The sequence below is a fragment of the Hyla sarda genome, unplaced genomic scaffold (genome assembly GCF_029499605.1).
Source record: "Hyla sarda isolate aHylSar1 unplaced genomic scaffold, aHylSar1.hap1 scaffold_678, whole genome shotgun sequence".
In the NCBI taxonomy this organism is placed as follows: Eukaryota; Metazoa; Chordata; class Amphibia; order Anura; family Hylidae; genus Hyla; species Hyla sarda.
This window is the reverse complement of record NW_026610695.1, coordinates 1-18,518: the sequence shown is the minus strand read 5'-3', so window position 1 is coordinate 18,518 and position 18,518 is coordinate 1. Positions and strand designations below refer to the sequence as shown.

The window sequence follows — 18,518 nt, the reverse complement described above, 5'->3', positions numbered from 1 at the left end:
CAAATCATTTTTAACTCACATGTGCAGCACCTGGAGGAGGGCGAGAAATGTTCCCGTTTCTTTTTTAAAAAAGTGATGAATAGGAGGGATATCATCCAAAACCTTGAGGGTGAATCCACTCCAAAAGGCATGTTAGATGCAGTTTTTAACTTCTACCAGCTTCTTTTTAATAAGAAAGATCTTAATCCATCCTTTTTAGAACATGTTCTTAATTCCCTTGATTTTAAGCTAGATGTTTTAGACCAGGAGGTTTTATCCCGTGATCTTAACTTAGATGAACTTTTATTTGTTTTTAAAAGTTTTTCTAGTGGGAAGGCCCCTGGGGAAGATGGTTTACCCATCGAATTTTATTTAGCTTTTTGGGATATTTTAAAGGATGATATGGTTTTATTGTATAAAGAAACTTTTATTGTTAATGAACTTCCCCCTTCCTGGAGGAGGGGGATTGTATCATTACTTTTTAAAAAGGGTGAAAAGGATATGCTAAAAAATTGGCGCCCCATCACACTTTTAAATGTTGATTATAAAGTTTTAGCCAAGTTATTAGCTGTCCGTTTTAAACCTTTTATTCATAAATTAATTCACCCAAATCAGGTTTGTGGGGTACCTGGAAGGTCTATAGCTGAATCCCTAAATATTTTAAGAGATGTTTTATGGTATTTTAAGGATAGAAATCAAACTGTAGCAATTTTATCCTTAGACTTTGAAAAAGCCTTTGATAGGGTCTCCCATGAATACCTGTTTTTAGTTCTTAAAAAGATGGCAGTGCCTGAAACGATTTTAAGCCGAATCATGCTTTTATACCGATCCTGTTTTAGTCAAGTCTCTGTTAATGGCTTTTTAACCAGCGGTGTTCCTCTTTTATCAGGTGTCAAACAGGGCTGCCCCCTGTCCCCACTCCTTTTTATTTGCGCAATCGAACCACTGATGGCCCTCCTCAGAAAAGACCGGGTAGTAAGAGGCGTACCGATACCTGGTGGAGGAGGGACCCATCTAAAGGTGTTGGGGTACATGGATGATGTCACCATACTGTGCCCGGACTCTCCATCCATGAGGGGGGCATTGAGGAACACCAGCTATTTCTGCGAGGTCTCTGGTTTTAAGCTAAACACAGATAAATGTGACTGTTTTTATATTGGCTCCTGGGATTCATCCATCACCCCAGGAGTCACAATGCAACAGGATCAAATTAAAGTTTTAGGTATTGTTTTTAACCAGGTCAATGATGGGAGCCCTAACTGGGATTCAGCTATAGCTAAGATGGAGAAGAAGATTTTAATGTGGAATCTTAGAAACCTTACCATGGAGGGGAAGATTTTAATAATAAAGATGGTTTTACTCCCTATTATGCTATACATTGCCATGGTATTTCCTCCATCTATTTTATACATTAAAAAAGTAACTAGAATTGTTTTTACTTTTTTATGGGGTTCAAAAATGGAGAAATTAAAGCGTGATTTTATGTACAAAAGTAAAGATAATGGCGGGAAAGATGTTCCTAACCTTTTTACTTTCTTTTACATAAAGTATTTCTGTTTCTGTTTTAAAATTATTAAATCCGATGGCATTTTTAGCTGCTTTTTAAGGTACGCTGCGGGCATGGTTTTTAAAAGATGGTTGCGCATCCCTCTGAACGCTCCGGTGCTTCTGTGTCCCCCAAAACATTATGTGGTGTTGGAAAAGACAGTCAGGCTCCTAGGTCTCCAAGATTTGGAGCCTGACATACTGGGGGACCAGAGAAAGGTATCAAATATCCTCAGGCGGAGTGAGGTTACCCTGGCAGTGTCCAATTTCACACAGGCAAGATCCAAAAAGGTATGGCGGAACGTGTACGGGAAGTTTCTGGCGAATGTACACAGGGATCTTGCCTGGGCAATCGTCCACCAGTGCCTCCCTACTCGTGAGTTTCAGCACAGGCGAGGACTGGTGGCGAGAGCCAAGTGCCCGAGAGATGGCTGCGGAGTGGACGAAACGGTGCTGCACATATTTTGGAACTGCCCTTTTGCACGGGAGCTTTGGAGGAAGGTAGGCCCACTTTTGAAGTGGACCTGCGGCCTAAAAGATTTTAATCACGAATGTGTCTTTTACGGTCTTTTTAACTGCCCCAATTTTAAACAGCAGATGATCTGCTGGATGATTATTAATTGTTTTAAAAATGCCATCTGGAAAGTTAGGAACATCTTACTTTTTAAACATGATTTTATTGATGTTAAAAACTGTATAAAGCTGGCCCTGAGTGAGATGTACATCTATTACCTAAGAGACAAGAAACAGTTGGGGGCCAGCGAGGCAGCATCCATGTGGTGTCTGCCTCTATGGAACGAAATAACAGTATAATCAGTTTTTATGACATTTGTATAATGTTTTATCCTGCCATTTTTATTTTTTCTCCTTTTATTACTGGTTTTATTATTTGTATTTTAAAACTTTTGTGAACCTTTTATTATTTTGCATTTTAAATTTTGTATGGTTTCTTATTTATTCAATAAAATTTTGTTGAAACCTTATCTGTTCTTATCAGTTTAATATCTGATACGTCCCCTATCTGGGGACCATATATTAAATGGATTTTTGAGAACGGGGGCCGATTTCGAAGCTTGCTTCCGTCGCCCTATGCATTGACCCGATATGGCAGTATCTTCGGGTACAGTGCACCACCCCCTTACAGGGTTAAAAAGAAAGATTCCTACTTTCATTGCTACCTGCTTGCTGGCTAGCCAGCTAGCCAGCCCTGTGGTCCTTGCTGCTGCTGCAGCCAAAAAACAAAAGGTGGTGCTGCTGCTGCTTCTGCTGCTTCTGCTTCTGCTTGTGTCTGGCCGCTGTTGGAGCGTCCAGGCACAGGACTTCTGCTGCTGCTGACTAAATGGCCTCCTTAATTGGATCATTTGAGTATCCAGCACACCTGTGCAGGTAGGGCATGACATGATAGGCAGCTGCCTTGATAGCGGGTGGGTGCTGAATGTTCCTAATTGACAAAATAAGATTAATGCTTATGAAGAAATATAAAATCTCATCCCTTCCCCAATATCGCGCCACACCCCTACCCCTTAATTCCCTGGTTGAACTTGATGGACATATGTCTTTTTTCGACCGTACTAACTATGTAACTATGTAACATAACATGGGGGGGGGGGGTCTCCTGGCAGTTCACACAGGTGTGTCATTGCTGTACATTGACCATGCATTGCTTCTGTGGTATTGCAAAGGCAAAGACAAATGCTTCCAGCCATCCATTGCACTAATGGATTGGTCATCAGCTGGCTGTCTATGTCCCGCATCAATATAGACCAAAGTACAGAGGGTTAGGCTATGCTATTGTGCACCTACCTGATGCATCAGAAGGTGCGAGGCCCTTGCTAAATTCTGTGCACAGACTTTGAGATCTATACTTTAGACTGTATCTAAACCTGCTCCAACATGGACTGACATTCTGGCCTACTTTCAGCCGATGCGACTTGTCTGTCGCTGAACAGTCGCTTTTTATGTATTCAGCACCTATGTATAATGTTGTAAAAATGCTCTAGAAGCTAAAGTCGCAGAAATGTCACACATATTTGGCCTGCAACTTTCTGTGCGACAAATTCAGACAGGAAAAATCAGTATAAATCCTTAGAAAATTATCCCCCAGTGTCTCCATCTGCTGGCGGTATTGAATAAGCATTGCTGCACTGATGGGGTATGCATTAGACGAAAAAAAAGAAGAAAAAGAAGAATAATACGCCCAGAAAAGAGGCGAAAAGGAGAAAAACGTAAAAAAACTTGAAAAAAAAGTAAGAGGAAGAGAAGGGAAAAAAAGGGAAATGGGTTTAAAAGTGATTTCGGCGGAGAATATATATATATATATATATATATATATATATATATATATATATACGCGCACACACACACATATATATAAACGTATTCTCCGTTGAGATATTGCAGCCGCTGCTGTGTCCAGGCCCAGGAGCCTTAGCACTGTGCTGTGATGTCACTCAATACCACTGACATCACTAGGTGTAAACAACATCTCTCCTTTGCTGTGTATGTGACTATGGAGCTGTTTGGTGATGTCGTCTATTATGGCCTTCATAGAAGCAACAGGAGATTGTTGCATCCATCTAGAACCCTCAGAACTACAGTGCTATGATGTCACTCACTTCCACAGGCCTTGCAGAGTGTAAACAACAACAACCCAGCTTTGTTGTGTATGTAACCATAGGGATTTGTGATGTCACCTAGAACCTTCACAGCAGCGACAGCTTTATGAGGAGCATCAGCACTGCTCTGCCTGAGCAGAACCATCACCGCCATAGGTTGTCAAATAACCCGGGTTTAACCCACACAGGTAAGTCCAATGGGGTGCAGGCATGTCCTCTATGCTTACAGCTTCCCGTGGGTGTTGGTTTGATACCGTTTGGGGACAGCCAAGGAGGCATCTGCAGGCAACAAAGGTAGGTGTGTGCTTGTGTGTGTGTTTCCTATGCAGATCCTAAGCCCAGTGTCACATGCACGTAGGAGGAGTAAGAAGGGTTCCTGGCAAATCCGGGTTATGGATTGCATTTAAAAAGGCCCCGTGGGAGTGCAATGGGCCCCTGTCTTGCTGCTTAGCAATAATGGTATGGGTTTAGGTTCTGCTGTGTGTACTGGTGGTTGACTGCCCCCCAGCCCAGAGTGTGCATGGAAAATTGTCTGGCAGCCTCCCTGACAGCAAGCAGTGATAGTGCCCATGAAGGGCACCTTGTTGGGCCCGCCCCTTTCACGGTTATCGCTTCTCGGCCTTTTGGCTAAGATCAAGTGTAGTATCTGTTCTTATCAGTTTAATATCTGATACGTCCCCTATCTGGGGACCATATATTAAATGGATTTTTGAGAACGGGGGCCGATTTCGAAGCTTGCTTCCGTCGCCCTATGCATTGACCCGATATGGCAGTATCTTCGGGTACAGTGCACCACCCCCTTACAGGGTTAAAAAGAAAGATTCCTACTTTCATTGCTACCTGCTTGCTGGCTAGCCAGCTAGCCAGCCCTGTGGGCCTTGCTGCTGCTGCAGCCAAAAAACAAAAGGTGGTGCTGCTGCTGCTTCTGCTGCTTCTGCTGCTTCTGCTTCTGCTTGTGTCTGGCCGCTGTTGGAGCGTCCAGGCACAGGACTTCTGCTGCTGCTGACGACTAAATGGCCTCCTTAATTGGATCATTTGAGTAGCCAGCACACCTGTGCAGGTAGGGCATGACATGATAGGCAGCTGCCTTGATAGCGGGTGGGTGCTGAATGTTCCTAATTGACAAAATAAGATTAATGCTTATGAAGAAATATAAAATCTCATCCCTTCCCCAATATCGCGCCACACCCCTACCCCTTAATTCCCTGGTTGAACTTGATGGACATATGTCTTTTTTCGACCGTACTAACTATGTAACTATGTAACATAACATGGGGGGGGGGGGGGGTCTCCTGGCTGTTCACACAGGTGTGTCATTGCTGTACATTGACCATGCATTGCTTCTGTGGTATTGCAAAGGCAAAGACAAATGCTTCCAGCCATCCATTGCACTAATGGATTGGTCATCAGCTGGCTGTCTATGTCCCGCATCAATATAGACCAAAGTACAGAGGGTTAGGCTATGCTATTGTGCACCTACCTGATGCATCAGAAGGTGCGAGGCCCTTGCTAAATTCTGTGCACAGACTTTGAGATCTATACTTTAGACTGTATCTAAACCTGCTCCAACATGGACTGACATTCTGGCCTACTTTCAGCCGATGCGACTTGTCTGTCGCTGAACAGTCGCTTTTTATGTATTCAGCACCTATGTATAATGTTGTAAAAATGCTCTAGAAGCTAAAGTCGCAGAAATGTCACACATATTTGGCCTGCAACTTTCTGTGCGACAAATTCAGACAGGAAAAATCAGTATAAATCCTTAGAAAATTATCCCCCAGTGTCTCCATCTGCTGGCGGTATTGAATAAGCATTGCTGCACTGATGGGGTATGCATTAGACGAAAAAAAAGAAGAAAAAGAAGAATAATACGCCCAGAAAAGAGGCGAAAAGGAGAAAAACGTAAAAAAACGTGAAAAAAAAGTAAGAGGAAGAGAAGGGAAAAAAAGGTGGAAATGGGTTTAAAAGTGATTTCGGCGGAGATATATATATATATATATATATATATATATATATATATATATATATATACGCGCACACACACACATATATATAAACGTATTCTCCGTTGAGATATTGCAGCCGCTGCTGTGTCCAGGCCCAGGAGCCTTAGCACTGTGCTGTGATGTCACTCAATACCACTGACATCACTAGGTGTAAACAACATCTCTCCTTTGCTGTGTATGTGACTATGGAGCTGTTTGGTGATGTCGTCTATTATGGCCTTCATAGAAGCAACAGGAGATTGTTGCATCCATCTAGAACCCTCAGAACTACAGTGCTATGATGTCACTCACTTCCACAGGCCTTGCAGAGTGTAAACAACAACAACCCAGCTTTGTTGTGTATGTAACCATAGGGATTTGTGATGTCACCTAGAACCTTCACAGCAGCGACAGCTTTATGAGGAGCATCAGCACTGCTCTGCCTGAGCAGAACCATCACCGCCATAGGTTGTCAAATAACCCGGGTTTAACCCACACAGGTAAGTCCAATGGGGTGCAGGCATGTCCTCTATGCTTACAGCTTCCCGTGGGTGTTGGTTTGATACCGTTTGGGGACAGCCAAGGAGGCATCTGCAGGCAACAAAGGTAGGTGTGTGCTTGTGTGTGTGTTTCCTATGCAGATCCTAAGCCCAGTGTCACATGCAAGTAGGAGGAGTAAGAAGGGTTCCTGGCAAATCCGGGTTATGGATTGCATTTAAAAAGGCCCCGTGGGAGTGCAATGGGCCCCTGTCTTGCTGCTTAGCAATAATGGTATGGGTTTAGGTTCTGCTGTGTGTACTGGTGGTTGACTGCCCCCCAGCCCAGAGTGTGCATGGAAAATTGTCTGGCAGCCTCCCTGACAGCAAGCAGTGATAGTGCCCATGAAGGGCACCTTGTTGGGCCCGCCCCTTTCACGGTTATCGCTTCTCGGCCTTTTGGCTAAGATCAAGTGTAGTATCTGTTCTTATCAGTTTAATATCTGATACGTCCCCTATCTGGGGACCATATATTAAATGGATTTTTGAGAACGGGGGCCGATTTCGAAGCTTGCTTCCGTCGCCCTATGCATTGACCCGATATGGCAGTATCTTCGGGTACAGTGCACCACCCCCTTACAGGGTTAAAAAGAAAGATTCCTACTTTCATTGCTACCTGCTTGCTGGCTAGCCAGCTAGCCAGCCCTGTGGGCCTTGCTGCTGCTGCAGCCAAAAAACAAAAGGTGGTGCTGCTGCTGCTTCTGCTGCTTCTGCTTCTGCTTGTGTCTGGCCGCTGTTGGAGCGTCCAGGCACAGGACTTCTGCTGCTGCTGACTAAATGGCCTCCTTAATTGGATCATTTGAGTATCCAGCACACCTGTGCAGGTAGGGCATGACATGATAGGCAGCTGCCTTGATAGAGGGTGGGTGCTGAATGTTCCTAATTGACAAAATAACATTAATGCTTATGAAGAAATATAAAATCTCATCCCTTCCCCAATATCGCGCCACACCCCTACCCCTTAATTCCCTGGTTGAACTTGATGGACATATGTCTTTTTTCGACCGTACTAACTATGTAACTATGTAACATAACATGGGGGGGGGGGGGTCTCCTGGCTGTTCACACAGGTGTGTCATTGCTGTACATTGACCATGCATTGCTTCTGTGGTATTGCAAAGGCAAAGACAAATGCTTCCAGCCATCCATTGCACTAATGGATTGGTCATCAGCTGGCTGTCTATGTCCCGCATCAATATAGACCAAAGTACAGAGGGTTAGGCTATGCTATTGTGCACCTACCTGATGCATCAGAAGGTGCGAGGCCCTTGCTAAATTCTGTGCACAGACTTTGAGATCTATACTTTAGACTGTATCTAAACCTGCTCCAACATGGACTGACATTCTGGCCTACTTTCAGCCGATGCGACTTGTCTGTCGCTGAACAGTCGCTTTTTATGTATTCAGCACCTATGTATAATGTTGTAAAAATGCTCTAGAAGCTAAAGTCGCAGAAATGTCACACATATTTGGCCTGCAACTTTCTGTGCGACAAATTCAGACAGGAAAAATCAGTATAAATCCTTAGAAAATTATCCCCCAGTGTCTCCATCTGCTGGCGGTATTGAATAAGCATTGCTGCACTGATGGGGTATGCATTAGACGAAAAAAAAGAAGAAAAAGAAGAATAATACGCCCAGAAAAGAGGCGAAAAGGAGAAAAACGTAAAAAAACGTGAAAAAAAAGTAAGAGGAAGAGAAGGGAAAAAAAGGTGGAAATGGGTTTAAAAGTGATTTCGGCGGAGAAATATATATATATATATATATATATATATATATATATATATATATACGCGCACACACACACATATATATAAACGTATTCTCCGTTGAGATATTGCAGCCGCTGCTGTGTCCAGGCCCAGGAGCCTTAGCACTGTGCTGTGATGTCACTCAATACCACTGACATCACTAGGTGTAAACAACATCTCTCCTTTGCTGTGTATGTGACTATGGAGCTGTTTGGTGATGTCGTCTATTATGGCCTTCATAGAAGCAACAGGAGATTGTTGCATCCATCTAGAACCCTCAGAACTACAGTGCTATGATGTCACTCACTTCCACAGGCCTTGCAGAGTGTAAACAACAACAACCCAGCTTTGTTGTGTATGTAACCATAGGGATTTGTGATGTCACCTAGAACCTTCACAGCAGCGACAGCTTTATGAGGAGCATCAGCACTGCTCTGCCTGAGCAGAACCATCACCGCCATAGGTTGTCAAATAACCCGGGTTTAACCCACACAGGTAAGTCCAATGGGGTGCAGGCATGTCCTCTATGCTTACAGCTTCCCGTGGGTGTTGGTTTGATACCGTTTGGGGACAGCCAAGGAGGCATCTGCAGGCAACAAAGGTAGGTGTGTGCTTGTGTGTGTGTTTCCTATGCAGATCCTAAGCCCAGTGTCACATGCAAGTAGGAGGAGTAAGAAGGGTTCCTGGCAAATCCGGGTTATGGATTGCATTTAAAAAGGCCCCGTGGGAGTGCAATGGGCCCCTGTCTTGCTGCTTAGCAATAATGGTATGGGTTTAGGTTCTGCTGTGTGTACTGGTGGTTGACTGCCCCCCAGCCCAGAGTGTGCATGGAAAATTGTCTGGCAGCCTCCCTGACAGCAAGCAGTGATAGTGCCCATGAAGGGCACCTTGTTGGGCCCGCCCCTTTCACGGTTATCGCTTCTCGGCCTTTTGGCTAAGATCAAGTGTAGTATCTGTTCTTATCAGTTTAATATCTGATACGTCCCCTATCTGGGGACCATATATTAAATGGATTTTTGAGAACGGGGGCCGATTTCGAAGCTTGCTTCCGTCGCCCTATGCATTGACCCGATATGGCAGTATCTTCGGGTACAGTGCACCACCCCCTTACAGGGTTAAAAAGAAAGATTCCTACTTTCATTGCTACCTGCTTGCTGGCTAGCCAGCTAGCCAGCCCTGTGGGCCTTGCTGCTGCTGCAGCCAAAAAACAAAAGGTGGTGCTGCTGCTGCTGCTTCTGCTGCTTCTGCTTCTGCTTGTGTCTGGCCACTGTTGGAGCGTCCAGGCACAGGACTTCTGCTGCTGCTGACTAAATGGCCTCCTTAATTGGATCATTTGAGTAGCCAGCACACCTGTGCAGGTAGGGCATGACATGATAGGCAGCTGCCTTGATAGCGGGTGGGTGCTGAATGTTCCTAATTGACAAAATAAGATTAATGCTTATGAAGAAATATAAAATCTCATCCCTTCCCCAATATCGCGCCACACCCCTACCCCTTAATTCCCTGGTTGAACTTGATGGACATATGTCTTTTTTCGACCGTACTAACTATGTAACTATGTAACATAACATGGGGGGGGGGGGGTCTCCTGGCTGTTCACACAGGTGTGTCATTGCTGTACATTGACCATGCATTGCTTCTGTGGTATTGCAAAGGCAAAGACAAATGCTTCCAGCCATCCATTGCACTAATGGATTGGTCATCAGCTGGCTGTCTATGTCCCGCATCAATATAGACCAAAGTACAGAGGGTTAGGCTATGCTATTGTGCACCTACCTGATGCATCAGAAGGTGCGAGGCCCTTGCTAAATTCTGTGCACAGACTTTGAGATCTATACTTTAGACTGTATCTAAACCTGCTCCAACATGGACTGACATTCTGGCCTACTTTCAGCCGATGCGACTTGTCTGTCGCTGAACAGTCGCTTTTTATGTATTCAGCACCTATGTATAATGTTGTAAAAATGCTCTAGAAGCTAAAGTCGCAGAAATGTCACACATATTTGGCCTGCAACTTTCTGTGCGACAAATTCAGACAGGAAAAATCAGTATAAATCCTTAGAAAATTATCCCGCAGTGTCTCCATCTGCTGGCGGTATTGAATAAGCATTGCTGCACTGATGGGGTATGCATTAGACGAAAAAAAAGAAGAAAAAGAAGAATAATACGCCCAGAAAAGAGGCGAAAAGGAGAAAAACGTAAAAAAACGTGAAAAAAAAGTAAGAGGAAGAGAAGGGAAAAAAAGGTGGAAATGGGGTTAAAAGTGATTTCGGCGGAGAAATATATATATATATATATATATATATATATATATATATATATATACGCGCACACACACACATATATATAAACGTATTCTCCGTTGAGATATTGCAGCCGCTGCTGTGTCCAGGCCCAGGAGCCTTAGCACTGTGCTGTGATGTCACTCAATACCACTGACATCACTAGGTGTAAACAACATCTCTCCTTTGCTGTGTATGTGACTATGGAGCTGTTTGGTGATGTCGTCTATTATGGCCTTCATAGAAGCAACAGGAGATTGTTGCATCCATCTAGAACCCTCAGAACTACAGTGCTATGATGTCACTCACTTCCACAGGCCTTGCAGAGTGTAAACAACAACAACCCAGCTTTGTTGTGTATGTAACCATAGGGATTTGTGATGTCACCTAGAACCTTCACAGCAGCGACAGCTTTATGAGGAGCATCAGCACTGCTCTGCCTGAGCAGAACCATCACCGCCATAGGTTGTCAAATAACCCGGGTTTAACCCACACAGGTAAGTCCAATGGGGTGCAGGCATGTCCTCTATGCTTACAGCTTCCCGTGGGTGTTGGTTTGATACCGTTTGGGGACAGCCAAGGAGGCATCTGCAGGCAACAAAGGTAGGTGTGTGCTTGTGTGTGTGTTTCCTATGCAGATCCTAAGCCCAGTGTCACATGCAAGTAGGAGGAGTAAGAAGGGTTCCTGGCAAATCCGGGTTATGGATTGCATTTAAAAAGGCCCCGTGGGAGTGCAATGGGCCCCTGTCTTGCTGCTTAGCAATAATGGTATGGGTTTAGGTTCTGCTGTGTGTACTGGTGGTTGACTGCCCCCCAGCCCAGAGTGTGCATGGAAAATTGTCTGGCAGCCTCCCTGACAGCAAGCAGTGATAGTGCCCATGAAGGGCACCTTGTTGGGCCCGCCCCTTTCACGGTTATCGCTTCTCGGCCTTTTGGCTAAGATCAAGTGTAGTATCTGTTCTTATCAGTTTAATATCTGATACGTCCCCTATCTGGGGACCATATATTAAATGGATTTTTGAGAACGGGGGCCGATTTCGAAGCTTGCTTCCGTCGCCCTATGCATTGACCCGATATGGCAGTATCTTCGGGTACAGTGCACCACCCCCTTACAGGGTTAAAAAGAAAGATTCCTACTTTCATTGCTACCTGCTTGCTGGCTAGCCAGCTAGCCAGCCCTGTGGGCCTTGCTGCTGCTGCAGCCAAAAAACAAAAGGTGGTGCTGCTGCTGCTTCTGCTGCTTCTGCTTCTGCTTGTGTCTGGCCGCTGTTGGAGCGTCCAGGCACAGGACTTCTGCTGCTGCTGACTAAATGGCCTCCTTAATTGGATCATTTGAGTAGCCAGCACACCTGTGCAGGTAGGGCATGACATGATAGGCAGCTGCCTTGATAGCGGGTGGGTGCTGAATGTTCCTAATTGACAAAATAAGATTAATGCTTATGAAGAAATATAAAATCTCATCCCTTCCCCAATATCGCGCCACACCCCTACCCCTTAATTCCCTGGTTGAACTTGATGGACATATGTCTTTTTTCGACCGTACTAACTATGTAACTATGTAACATAACATGGGGGGGGGGGGGGGGTCTCCTGGCTGTTCACACAGGTGTGTCATTGCTGTACATTGACCATGCATTGCTTCTGTGGTATTGCAAAGGCAAAGACAAATGCTTCCAGCCATCCATTGCACTAATGGATTGGTCATCAGCTGGCTGTCTATGTCCCGCATCAATATAGACCAAAGTACAGAGGGTTAGGCTATGCTATTGTGCACCTACCTGATGCATCAGAAGGTGCGAGGCCCTTGCTAAATTCTGTGCACAGACTTTGAGATCTATACTTTAGACTGTATCTAAACCTGCTCCAACATGGACTGACATTCTGGCCTACTTTCAGCCGATGCGACTTGTCTGTCGATGAACAGTCGCTTTTTATGTATTCAGCACCTATGTATAATGTTGTAAAAATGCTCTAGAAGCTAAAGTCGCAGAAATGTCACACATATTTGGCCTGCAACTTTCTGTGCGACAAATTCAGACAGGAAAAATCAGTATAAATCCTTAGAAAATTATCCCCCAGTGTCTCCATCTGCTGGCGGTATTGAATAAGCATTGCTGCACTGATGGGGTATGCATTAGACGAAAAAAAAGAAGAAAAAGAAGAATAATACGCCCAGAAAAGAGGCGAAAAGGAGAAAAACGTAAAAAAACTTGAAAAAAAAGTAAGAGGAAGAGAAGGGAAAAAAAGGTGGAAATGGGTTTAAAAGTGATTTCGGCGGAGAAATATATATATATATATATATATATATATATATATATATATATATATATATATATATACGCGCACACACACACATATATATAAACGTATTCTCCGTTGAGATATTGCAGCCGCTGCTGTGTCCAGGCCCAGGAGCCTTAGCACTGTGCTGTGATGTCACTCAATACCACTGACATCACTAGGTGTAAACAACATCTCTCCTTTGCTGTGTATGTGACTATGGAGCTGTTTGGTGATGTCGTCTATTATGGCCTTCATAGAAGCAACAGGAGATTGTTGCATCCATCTAGAACCCTCAGAACTACAGTGCTATGATGTCACTCACTTCCACAGGCCTTGCAGAGTGTAAACAACAACAACCCAGCTTTGTTGTGTATGTAACCATAGGGATTTGTGATGTCACCTAGAACCTTCACAGCAGCGACAGCTTTATGAGGAGCATCAGCACTGCTCTGCCTGAGCAGAACCATCACCGCCATAGGTTGTCAAATAACCCGGGTTTAACCCACACAGGTAAGTCCAATGGGGTGCAGGCATGTCCTCTATGCTTACAGCTTCCCGTGGGTGTTGGTTTGATACCGTTTGGGGACAGCCAAGGAGGCATCTGCAGGCAACAAAGGTAGGTGTGTGCTTGTGTGTGTGTTTCCTATGCAGATCCTAAGCCCAGTGTCACATGCAAGTAGGAGGAGTAAGAAGGGTTCCTGACAAATCCGGGTTATGGATTGCATTTAAAAAGGTCCCGTGGGAGTGCAATGGGCCCCTATCTTGCTGCTTAGCAATAATGGTATGGGTTTAGGTTCTGCTGTGTGTACTGGTGGTTGACTGCCCCCCAGCCCAGAGTGTGCATGGAAAATTGTCTGGCAGCCTCCCTGACAGCAAGCAGTGATAGTGCCCATGAAGGGCACCTTGTTGGGCCCGCCCCTTTCACGGTTATCGCTTCTCGGCCTTTTGGCTAAGATCAAGTGTAGTATCTGTTCTTATCAGTTTAATATCTGATACGTCCCCTATCTGGGGACCATATATTAAATGGATTTTTGAGAACGGGGGCCGATTTCGAAGCTTGCTTCCGTCGCCCTATGCATTGACCCGATATGGCAGTATCTTCGGGTACAGTGCACCACCCCCTTACAGGGTTAAAAAGAAAGATTCCTACTTTCATTGCTACCTGCTTGCTGGCTAGCCAGCTAGCCAGCCCTGTGGGCCTTGCTGCTGCTGCAGCCAAAAAACAAAAGGTGGTGCTGCTGCTGCTTCTTCTGCTTCTGCTTGTGTCTGGCCGCTGTTGGAGCGTCCAGGCACAGGACTTCTGCTGCTGCTGACTAAATGGCCTCCTTAATTGGATCATTTGAGTAGCCAGCACACCTGTGCAGGTAGGGCATGACATGATAGGCAGCTGCCTTGATAGCGGGTGGGTGCTGAATGTTCCTAATTGACAAAATAAGATTAATGCTTATGAAGAAATATAAAATCTCATCCCTTCCCCAATATCGCGCCACACCCCTACCCCTTAATTCCCTGGTTGAACTTGATGGACATATGTCTTTTTTCGACCGTACTAACTATGTAACTATGTAACATAACATGGGGGGGGGGGGGGTCTCCTGGCTGTTCACACAGGTGTGTCATTGCTGTAAATTGACCATGCATTGCTTCTGTGGTATTGCAAAGGCAAAGACAAATGCTTCCAGCCATCCATTGCACTAATGGATTGGTCATCAGCTGGCTGTCTATGTCCCGCATCAATATAGACCAAAGTACAGAGGGTTAGGCTATGCTATTGTGCACCTACCTGATGCATCAGAAGGTGCGAGGCCCTTGCTAAATTCTGTGCACAGACTTTGAGATCTATACTTTAGACTGTATCTAAACCTGCTCCAACATGGACTGACATTCTGGCCTACTTTCAGCCGATGCGACTTGTCTGTCGCTGAACAGTCGCTTTTTATGTATTCAGCACCTATGTATAATGTTGTAAAAATGCTCTAGAAGCTAAAGTCGCAGAAATGTCACACATATTTGGCCTGCAACTTTCTGTGCGACAAATTCAGACAGGAAAAATCAGTATAAATCCTTAGAAAATTATCCCCCAGTGTCTCCATCTGCTGGCGGTATTGAATAAGCATTGCTGCACTGATGGGGTATGCATTAGACGAAAAAAAAGAAGAAAAAGAAGAATAATACGCCCAGAAAAGAGGCGAAAAGGAGAAAAACGTAAAAAAACGTGAAAAAAAAGTAAGAGGAAGAGAAGGGAAAAAAAGGTGGAAATGGGTTTAAAAGTGATTTCGGCGGAGAAATATATATATATATATATATATATATATATATATATATATATATATATATATATATACGCGCACACACACACATATATATATAAACGTATTCTCCGTTGAGATATTGCAGCCGCTGCTGTGTCCAGGCCCAGGAGCCTTAGCACTGTGCTGTGATGTCACTCAATACCACTGACATCACTAGGTGTAAACAACATCTCTCCTTTGCTGTGTATGTGACTATGGAGCTGTTTGGTGATGTCGTCTATTATGGCCTTCATAGAAGCAACAGGAGATTGTTGCATCCATCTAGAACCCTCAGAACTACAGTGCTATGATGTCACTCACTTCCACAGGCCTTGCAGAGTGTAAACAACAACAACCCAGCTTTGTTGTGTATGTAACCATAGGGATTTGTGATGTCACCTAGAACCTTCACAGCAGCGACAGCTTTATGAGGAGCATCAGCACTGCTCTGCCTGAGCAGAACCATCACCGCCATAGGTTGTCAAATAACCCGGGTTTAACCCACACAGGTAAGTCCAATGGGGTGCAGGCATGTCCTCTATGCTTACAGCTTCCCGTGGGTGTTGGTTTGATACCGTTTGGGGACAGCCAAGGAGGCATCTGCAGGCAACAAAGGTAGGTGTGTGCTTGTGTGTGTGTTTCCTATGCAGATCCTAAGCCCAGTGTCACATGCAAGTAGGAGGAGTAAGAAGGGTTCCTGGCAAATCCGGGTTATGGATTGCATTTAAAAAGGCCCCGTGGGAGTGCAATGGGCCCCTGTCTTGCTGCTTAGCAATAATGGTATGGGTTTAGGTTCTGCTGTGTGTACTGGTGGTTGACTGCCCCCCAGCCCAGAGTGTGCATGGAAAATTGTCTGGCAGCCTCCCTGACAGCAAGCAGTGATAGTGCCCATGAAGGGCACCTTGTTGGGCCCGCCCCTTTCACGGTTATCGCTTCTCGGCCTTTTGGCTACGATCAAGTGTAGTATCTGTTCTTATCAGTTTAATATCTGATACGTCCCCTATCTGGGGACCATATATTAAATGGATTTTTGAGAACGGGGGCCGATTTCGAAGCTTGCTTCCGTCGCCCTATGCATTGACCCGATATGGCAGTATCTTCGGGTACAGTGCACCACCCCCTTACAGGGTTAAAAAGAAAGATTCCTACTTTCATTGCTACCTGCTTGCTGGCTAGCCAGCTAGCCAGCCCTGTGGGCCTTGCTGCTGCTGCAGCCAAAAAACAAAAGGTGGTGCTGCTGCTGCTTCTGCTGCTTCTGCTTGTGTCTGGCCGCTGTTGGAGCGTCCAGGCACAGGACTTCTGCTGCTGCTGACTAAATGGCCTCCTTAATTGGATCATTTGAGTAGCCAGCACACCTGTGCAGGTAGGGCATGACATGATAGGCAGCTGCCTTGATAGCGGGTGGGTGCTGAATGTTCCTAATTGACAAAATAAGATTAATGCTTATGAAGAAATATAAAATCTCATCCCTTCCCCAATATCGCGCCACACCCCTACCCCTTAATTCCCTGGTTGAACTTGATGGACATATGTCTTTTTTCGACCGTACTAACTATGTAACTATGTAACATAACATGGGGGGGGGGGTCTCCTGGCTGTTCACACAGGTGTGTCATTGCTGTACATTGACCATGCATTGCTTCTGTGGTATTGCAAAGGCAAAGACAAATGCTTCCAGCCATCCATTGCACTAATGGATTGGTCATCAGCTGGCTGTCTATGTCCCGCATCAATATAGACCAAAGTACAGAGGGTTAGGCTATGCTATTGTGCACCTACCTGATGCATCAGAAGGTGCGAGGCCCTTGCTAAATTCTGTGCACAGACTTTGAAATCTATACTTTAGACTGTATCTAAACCTGCTCCAACATGGACTGACATTCTGGCCTACTTTCAGCCGATGCGACTTGTCTGTCGCTGAACAGTCACTTTTTATGTATTCAGCACCTATGTATAATGTTGTAAAAATGCTCTAGAAGCTAAAGTCGCAGAAATGTCACACATATTTGGCCTGCAACTTTCTGTGCGACAAATTCAGACAGGAAAAATCAGTATAAATCCTTAGAAAATTATCCCCCAGTGTCTCCATCTGCTGGCGGTATTGAATAAGCATTGCTGCACTGATGGGGTATGCATTAGACGAAAAAAAAGAAGAAAAAGAAGAATAATACGCCCAGAAAAGAGGCGAAAAGGAGAAAAACGTAAAAAAACGTGAAAAAAAAGTAAGAGGAAGAGAAGGGAAAAAAAGGTGGAAATGGGTTTAAAAGTGATTTCGGCGGAGAAATATATATATATATATATATATATATATATATATATATATATATATATACGCGCACACACACACATATATATATAAACGTATTCTCCGTTGAGATATTGCAGCCGCTGCTGTGTCCAGGCCCAGGAGCCTTAGCACTGTGCTGTGATGTCACTCAATACCACTGACATCACTAGGTGTAAACAACATCTCTCCTTTGCTGTGTATGTGACTATGGAGCTGTTTGGTGATGTCGTCTATTATGGCCTTCATAGAAGCAACAGGAGATTGTTGCATCCATCTAGAACCCTCAGAACTACAGTGCTATGATGTCACTCACTTCCACAGGCCTTGCAGAGTGTAAACAACAACAACCCAGCTTTGTTGTGTATGTAACCATAGGGATTTGTGATGTCACCTAGAACCTTCACAGCAGCGACAGCTTTATGAGGAGCATCAGCACTGCTCTGCCTGAGCAGAACCATCACCGCCATAGGTTGTCAAATAACCCGGGTTTAACCCACACAGGTAAGTCCAATGGGGTGCAGGCATGTCCTCTATGCTTACAGCTTCCCGTGGGTGTTGGTTTGATACCGTTTGGGGACAGCCAAGGAGGCATCTGCAGGCAACAAAGGTAGGTGTGTGCTTGTGTGTGTGTTTCCTATGCAGATCCTAAGCCCAGTGTCACATGCAAGTAGGAGGAGTAAGAAGGGTTCCTGGCAAATCCGGGTTATGGATTGCATTTAAAAAGGCCCCGTGGGAGTGCAATGGGCCCCTGTCTTGCTGCTTAGCAATAATGGTATGGGTTTAGGTTCTGCTGTGTGTACTGGTGGTTGACTGCCCCCCAGCCCAGAGTGTGCATGGAAAATTGTCTGGCAGCCTCCCTGACAGCAAGCAGTGATAGTGCCCATGAAGGGCACCTTGTTGGGCCCGCCCCTTTCACGGTTATCGCTTCTCGGCCTTTTGGCTAAGATCAAGTGTAGTATCTGTTC

At 44.9% G+C, this 18,518-nt stretch overlaps 7 non-coding genes and 1 pseudogene across 7 annotated transcripts; all 8 read left to right on the top strand.

The window, feature by feature from the left end:
* The first annotated feature begins 2,474 nt into the window (after positions 1-2,474).
* On the top strand, positions 2,475-2,660 carry LOC130343276 (U2 spliceosomal RNA). The gene has a single exon (XR_008882635.1). It is a non-coding gene; the product is annotated as a U2 spliceosomal RNA (small nuclear RNA).
* A 2,086-nt stretch (positions 2,661-4,746) lies between these two features.
* On the top strand, positions 4,747-4,937 carry LOC130343285 (U2 spliceosomal RNA). Its single transcript, XR_008882640.1, has one exon. It is a non-coding gene; the product is annotated as a U2 spliceosomal RNA (small nuclear RNA).
* Positions 4,938-7,043: 2,106 nt separating this feature from the next.
* LOC130343273 (U2 spliceosomal RNA) lies at positions 7,044-7,234 on the top strand. Its single transcript, XR_008882632.1, has one exon. It is a non-coding gene; the product is annotated as a U2 spliceosomal RNA (small nuclear RNA).
* Positions 7,235-9,324: 2,090 nt separating this feature from the next.
* On the top strand, positions 9,325-9,515 carry LOC130343344 (U2 spliceosomal RNA). Its single transcript, XR_008882688.1, has one exon. It is a non-coding gene; the product is annotated as a U2 spliceosomal RNA (small nuclear RNA).
* A 2,093-nt stretch (positions 9,516-11,608) lies between these two features.
* LOC130343332 (U2 spliceosomal RNA) lies at positions 11,609-11,799 on the top strand. The gene has a single exon (XR_008882676.1). It is a non-coding gene; the product is annotated as a U2 spliceosomal RNA (small nuclear RNA).
* Positions 11,800-13,904: 2,105 nt separating this feature from the next.
* Positions 13,905-14,095, top strand: LOC130343320 (U2 spliceosomal RNA). The gene has a single exon (XR_008882665.1). It is a non-coding gene; the product is annotated as a U2 spliceosomal RNA (small nuclear RNA).
* A 2,099-nt stretch (positions 14,096-16,194) lies between these two features.
* On the top strand, positions 16,195-16,385 carry LOC130343272 (U2 spliceosomal RNA). The gene has a single exon (XR_008882631.1). It is a non-coding gene; the product is annotated as a U2 spliceosomal RNA (small nuclear RNA).
* Positions 16,386-18,473: 2,088 nt separating this feature from the next.
* LOC130343292 (U2 spliceosomal RNA) lies at positions 18,474-18,518 on the top strand (annotated as a pseudogene; the record flags this gene model as incomplete).